The sequence below is a fragment of the Citrus clementina genome, unplaced genomic scaffold (assembly GCF_000493195.1).
Source record: "Citrus clementina cultivar Clemenules unplaced genomic scaffold, Citrus_clementina_v1.0 scaffold_1, whole genome shotgun sequence".
NCBI lineage: Eukaryota > Viridiplantae > Streptophyta > Magnoliopsida > Sapindales > Rutaceae > Citrus > Citrus x clementina.
Genome location: NW_006263303.1, coordinates 23,282,888 through 23,290,292, shown reverse-complemented (window position 1 = coordinate 23,290,292; position 7,405 = coordinate 23,282,888). Strand labels below are relative to the sequence as shown.

The 7,405-nt window shown below is 37.0% G+C and overlaps 1 pseudogene; it reads left to right on the top strand.

Annotated features, from left to right (window-relative positions):
- On the top strand, positions 1-2,047 carry LOC18054889 (annotated as a pseudogene).
- Positions 2,048-7,405: the final 5,358 nt, after the last annotated feature.

Below are 7,405 nucleotides of genomic sequence, written 5' to 3'. Positions count from 1 at the left end.
TCCCCATTGTCCTGTTCATTACACATGGAGCTTCTAGGGTTGTCCTCCTCCTTGCTGATCCTTCTAGCTATTCTTCTCTCTGCCTTCACTTTGCTGAAACTAGAGAAGAAATCAGAAACCAATAACAGAATCTCAAATCTACCACCAGGACCATGGAAATTACCTGTAATAGGAAATTTGCACCAGCTGGCTGGCTCCCTCCCCCATCATGGACTAAGGGACCTGTCCAAGAAATACGGACCACTTATGCTTCTACAACTCGGGCAAGTTCCAACCGTTATTGTATCTTCCCCTGAAGTTGCCAATGAAGTTATGAAAACCCATGATGTTATCTTTGCATCCAGGCCTCATTTTCCTGCAGCACAAATCATGTCTTATAATTATTGTGATATAATTTTATCACCATATAGTGATTCTTGGAAACAACTGCGAAAAATCTGTGTGTATGAGATTTTGAGCGCCAAAAGAGTCCAATCTTTCCAATCAGTAAGAGAAGCAGAGGTATCTGATCTCATTAATTGGATTTCTTCAAAAGCTGGATCCGTTGTTAACTTAACTGAGAACGTTTACTCATTAATGTACGGTATCACTTCAAGGGCGGCCTTTGGATACAGATCCAGAGACCAAGAAGCATTTGTCTCAGTTATAGAGGAAACAACAAAAGTGATCTCAGGTTTTAATATTGCAGATATTTTTCCTTCCATTGGATTGGTTCAGTGGCTTACTGGAAACAAGTCTCAGGTGGAGAAACTGCATCAAGAAGCTGACAGAATAGTTGAAAACATTATCAATGAACATAAGAAGCGCAAGGAAACATTGAAGAATTGCAAGATTGGTGATGATGAAGATCTGGTTGATGTTCTGTTGAAAATTCAAGGGCTCGGAAATTATGGTTCTTCCTTGACTACAGACAACATCAAAGCAGTAATCTCTGTGAGTAACCATACATTTAATATCATCAATTCAATTTTTTTTTCCGTTATGTTGTTTCTTTTAATGTTAGCCTAGTGTTATGTGATAGGATGAATGAGACCATATAACTGTCTGCGAAAACTCATTTACATAAACACCGTTTCAGGACATTTTTGGTGCTGGGAGTGAAACATCTGCCACCACTGTGGATTGGGCAATGTGTGAAATGATAAAAAATCCAAGAGTTATAAAAAAAGCAGAAGCTGAGGCGAGGGAAGTGTTTAATAGAAGGGGGAAAGTCGACGAAACGGGCATTAAAGAAATGATGTACATGAAGCTAGTTGTTAAAGAGACATTGAGACTACATCCTCCTGGTCCTTTGTTATTGCCAAGAGAATGTGGAGAGTGATGTAAGATTAATGGATTTGACATACCTGTGAAAGCTAAAGTCATTGTTAATGCATGGTCGATTGGAAGAGATCCCAAGTACTGGACCGAACCTGAGAGCTTTATTCCAGAGAGGTTCCTCGATTATTCTGTTGACTACAAAGGGACTAATTTTGCGTACATCCCATTTGGTGCTGGTAGGAGGATCTGCCCTGGAACGTCATTTGGTCTGGCCAGCGTGGAGCTTACACTCGCGATGTTATTATACCATTTCGAATGGAAACTACCAAATGGAATGAAGCATGAGGATTTGGACATGACTGAGGCCTTTGGCGCAACAGTAAGAAGAAAACAAGATTTGTGTATGATTCCTATTCCACACCATCCTTCATCTATTGCATAAGAAACTAAAGAATAACTTTTGTAAAAGAGGAGTGCTTCAGAGTGGCTGCATGAGCAGAACCATAGAAAGGTATTTTGTTTTCAATCATTTATTGCAGAGAGTTATTATGTGAGATTATGGCTCAGGTTTCAGCAAAGACTAATCTATATAAGGTTGAAAGCTTATCCCTAAAATCATCTTCCGTCATTGTTATTTGTCAAAGCTTGGGCTTATTCTGCTAGAGCTATAGCAGAAATTAAATAATACTTAATGCAACTTCCTGCAGCAAGTAGTATGTAGCACATAAAATGAGTTGAAGTTCATTTTTAATTCTTTTTTAATGTTAGAAATCATATCCTCCTTTTATGTTCATGCTACAGAGAAACAGAATACTAATTATTTTTATGAAATGTCTTAGATTGATATGTGTTAGTCTTAATACCAACGCCCAATATCCAGCTGTAACTGGTGGTACTGGAGTGCCATTTTAACAAGAAAGCAAAACCAAAGGTTCGGAAGATGAAAGCTGACTAATTTGAGCTAGATTTACATGAATCGTAAGTAAATAATGACATTCCTATGTTAGCATACCAGCAAATGAAGTTGGAAAAATCCTTGTAATTGTCTTCAAAGGTTCTGATATATAAAAAACTCATAAACCGTTGATGAAAAGTCTTTTATTGAATTGTTCTCCGTCTGCAACTTTTATGCATCATTGTATGGACATAAAACAAGTTTTCGGTAAACAAAAAAGCTTCCGCTGCATGATTAATTTCCCCAAAAAATATAAGGAATTTTTTACTTGGTAAGAAAGAATAACTAAGTATTGCTGCATGCATAAAATGTCCTCTGTTTTGTGCACTTGGGACAAGCTTTTCAAAATGAACCTGTTCTATTGCCGATAAGGGGACTAAATTTGAATAAATCCCATTTGGGGCTAGTGAGAGGATATGCAGCCCCCGAATGTTATCTGATCTTGCCACTGTTGAGCTTCCACCTGCAATGCTGCTGTACCATTTTGACTTGGAACCTTGAGCAATTTATTTGAACTTCAACGAGTCCTTTGATATGATAGTCTGGAGAAAAGATGATCTGCACTAAATCCGATTTCCTTGTCATCATTTATAACAAGGAAAATTGATGCATATAATCAAATATTAAACAATATCAAACTCTAATAATACTGGAGGGCAATACCACAGGTAAGATATCTTACAAGATATTTCATTGAATAATCTTGTGTTAATCTGTCCTTTGCTTTCTCCTCTGTTCCTGGAGGAGGGACTAGCCATGTGGTAACTATAGCAGGTCCACTTGCATGTTCAAACGCCATGGTTGACAAACTCAATTGAATAGTATAAGATTATCTAAAATAGTGCTGACGGCTGACCTCGAGGATCACTACATCGTATCTTTAATTTAATTCTCTAAGATAAGAGGTTTGGTTTCGAACACCATCCATTGACACTAGTAACAGAATTAAGTTGTCGTTGGGCTAAATAATACGAATAATAAGAATTCTCTTTATAACTAACAATTAAGGTAGGGAGAGCTGTAAGCAAGAGATTTGTTCTCTGAATTAATCTAATCATGGACCTCGAATTTCCCACCTTCCAAATCTTTCTTGCTTTTGTTGTCTTTGTTTGAAAGTTAAGATTTGCAACTGTAATATGTGTTTGGGAACTAAGAAAATGAAAGGAATACTTTGAAGTTTTTATTTTATATAATTCTCGATTACAAACAAAGTAAATCAATCTTAGCTTATATACAAAACTATAATCAGAGAGCTAAACTTATTAAGTAAGCTTAACTACAAAACAGAATGAAAAGCATGCTCCAACAAACTTGCTGAGCTGGCAAAGCTTCTTAACTGACTCTGCTGATTTCTGCTTTGACTCACACGTGCTGACTGAGCTGATCCTTTGACTGCAGCATGAGCTTCCTTAACATCCCCCCTCAAACTCAAGGGGCATGTTTGCACATTGAGTTTGGCTCGAAAATAATTGAAATGGATAAAAGTGAGTGGCTTAGTCAAGAGGTCTGCAATCTGCTCTTCACTGGGAATGTATCTGATTTCCAGTTCTTTGGCTAAGACTTTATCTCTAATGAAGTGCATGTCTAATTCAATATGTTTTGTCCTTGAATGATAGACAGGATTCTTAGCTAGTTCTATTGCACTGACATTATCACACCAGATCATAGGAAGAGATGAACATTCAATACCAAGTTCATCAAACAGTGACTGAATCCATGAGATTTCTGCACTTGCAGCTGCAAGGGCTCTGTACTCACTCTCTGCACTGGACCTAGCAACCACTGACTGTTTCATGGATGACCAAGATATCAAGTTACTTCCCAAATAAATGCAATAAACACCTGTTGATTTCCTGTCATCAATGTCACAGGCCCAATCTGCATTAGTGTAACCTGAGAGCTTCATTTCTCCTTCTGTGGAAAACTTTAAACCAAAATCTTCAGTCTCTTTTAGATATCTAAGAACTCTTTTGCATGCAAGGATATGTTGAAGTGTAGGTGCTGACACATACTGACTTAGCTTGTTTACTGCATAAGCTATTTCTGGTCTTGTTAGCACTAAATACTGCAACCCTCCAACAAGGCTTCTGTAACCAGTAGGATCTTCAACATACTGACCCAAATGACCCTTAGCTTCTTTCTGGAGCTTTACTCCTGTCACCATTGGAGTGTCACACCCTTCACACTCTATCATATCAGTTTTGTTCAACAGATCCCTGATATATTTTCTCTGAGACAGGTAAATATTATCTGCAGTATAAGAGACTTCTATACCAAGAAAATACGACAGTTTCCCCAAGTCTTTCAGAGCAAACACTTGACTGAGTTCCAAAATAAATTGCTCCAGCTCAGCACTATTAGGACCTGTGATCAGTATATCATCCACATATATCAAAACAAAGATTATTGAGTCCTGTTTTCCTTTACAGAACAAGGATGTATCAGCTCTTGATTTTCTGAATCTCCACTTGGTAATTAGAATATCTCTCAACTTATCATACCAAGCTCTTGGAGCTTGTTTTAAGCCATATAAAGCCTTCTTTAGTTTGCAGACATAGCTAGGCTTCTGCAGATCAACAAACCCCTCAGGTTGACACATATAAACATCTTCTGTCAGCTCCCCATTTAAGAATGCATTATTTACATCCACTTGCCTAATTGTCCATTTATGCATTGCAGCTAAACTCAACATAATTCTCACTGTAGAAGATTTCACAACAGGGCTGAATGTTTCAAAGTAATCTACACCCTCTGTTTGTTGAACACCTTTTGCAACTAACCGAGCTTTATACTTAGCTATGCTTCCATCACTGTTTTGTTTGACTCTAAACACTCACTTATTGCCTACAACTTTGTGTTCAGCTGAAGATGGAACTAATAACCAAGTCTTATTCCTGATTAAAGCCTCATACTCATCACTCATGGCTTGATGCCAGTTCTTATCACTGAGAGCTTCTTGGACTGTATCAGGTTCTTTATTGACTAAAGCTGCTGTATATAATTTTAGTTTGAAGATACCAGATTTGGATCTGGTAATCATTTGGTGAAAAGGTTTCTGAGTCTGGCTTGTGTTTAAGGCATCAGGGATAGTAATTTGTGGCTCAAATTGTTGTTGGGAAGCTATGTGAGGTGATGAAGATTCTGTTAAAGAATGATTATGTATCTCATGATGTAAAATATTTGTATGTAAAGATGATGAAGATACCTGTTCACTTCTTGCTGAGTCTGCTGAGATATTTTCTTCAAGGCTGCTATCAGAGGTAGAAAGTGTTGATAGATGAAAGATTTGTTGCTGAGTAAAGGATGACACAGGAATTTCAGATGAGGATGTGTTTTCAGAAGAAAAGATGTTGTTGGTCAGGTAAGGAAATGTAGTTTCATCAAAGATCACATGTCTAAGTATATGAACCTTTCCTGAACTTGTCAAACACTTGTAACCTTTATAAGATGGGCTGTATCCAATAAAGATGCATTTTCTTGTATGAAAATCAAACTTATGCTTGTTAAAATCCCTCAAATATAGATAACAAAGACAACCAAAACATTTTAGGAAGCTGTAATCTGGTTTGTGTTTGAATAATTTCTCATAAGGAGACACAAACTTTAGCACAGGAGTAGGCAATCTATTTATGTGATAAACTGCAGTGTGAATAGCATCCCACCAAAACTTAAAGGGCAGATCAGCTTGAGCTAATAATGTCAATCCCAATTCTACTATATGTCTATGCTTTCTCTCAACCAAACCATTTTGATGGTGAGTATATGGACATGAATGTCGAAATATGATCCCATTTTGATTCAAGAAATCAGTGAACACTCTATATTCTCCCCCCCCAGTCAGATTGCAACATCTTGACTTTAGTACTGACCTGGTTTTCTACTTGGATCTTAAAGAGTTTAAAAACTGCAAAAGCATCTGACTTAAGCTTGAGTGGATAAATCCAAGTGTACCTACTGTAGTCATCCACAAAACTGATATAATATTTGTATCCATTCCTAGAAATAGTAGGTAAAGGCCCCCAAATGTCAGTATATACCAGTTCCAGAACCTGTGTACTTTTAGTTTCAGTAATGGGAAAATGTTGTTTATGAGTCTTTCCTAATTGACAAGCATCACAGAGAGAAGATGAAAGAGTTTTAGAATAGACTTTAAATTGCTTACAAAGCAAATGCATTAATATTGCTGAATTTGGATGACCAAACCTTCTATGTAATAAGGTCAGATCATCTGGTTTTTGATTACAATCATTTGAAAATGAGTTATTACAAGTTGTAGTAAAAGCACTACAATTTTGATGAACAGAAGAAACATTTGAAACTGACAGCATAAAAACTGGCTTATTTATCTGAGATTGTGACAGATGAGATGTAGGTGAGGAAGACTGAGGCTTAGGTTTCAATAGTAGCTTGTAGAGACCTTTCTCAGCAGAGCCCTGCAGAAGAACCTGTCCCTTCATGTCCTTTACAAAACAAAAATTTCCACAGAATTCAACAGAGAGAGAATTTTCAGAGGTGAGTTTAGAGATGCTTAACAAATTTTTAGTTATTGAAGGAACAAACAACATGTCTTTAAGTGCTATAACAAGATGTGAAGAGTGACAGTTTGAAGCTCTAAATGATAAGAAAGTATGTCCAACATGAGAGATAAATAAGCCTTTACCATTTCCAATGATGAGCTGATCATATGAGCTGATCATTACCTTTATACTCCTCTCTGAGCTGCAGATTTTCCATATTGTTTGTTAAGTGGTGAGTAGCTCCACTATCCAAATACCAGCCATCATCAGCAACTCCTTCAAAATTTGCCATATATGCAGCTCCAGAATTGTAAGCATCACCTCCAGAATAAGGATAAGCTCCAGAAGTAGGATGAAAATTTGGTGACATATAGTTGAAACAATCATATTCTTCACAGCTGGGATGTGAGTTGAAACTCTCAAAATTAGCAAAGTATGCAGATCTTGGCCCTTTTCCCTTATTGAAATTTCTTGGGGTAGGAGTATAGTCTTCTATAAATCTATGCCAACAGATGTCAGCTGTATGACCAACTTTAAAACAGATCTGACAAGTAGTTTCTTCTATAGCTCTAGTAGATCCTGTTGATCCATTCATTCCAACAAATCCATTTCTAGTTAATGGAGTCATATTTCTTGGTGATTGAGAAGAAAAATTATGAGCACTATTTTGACC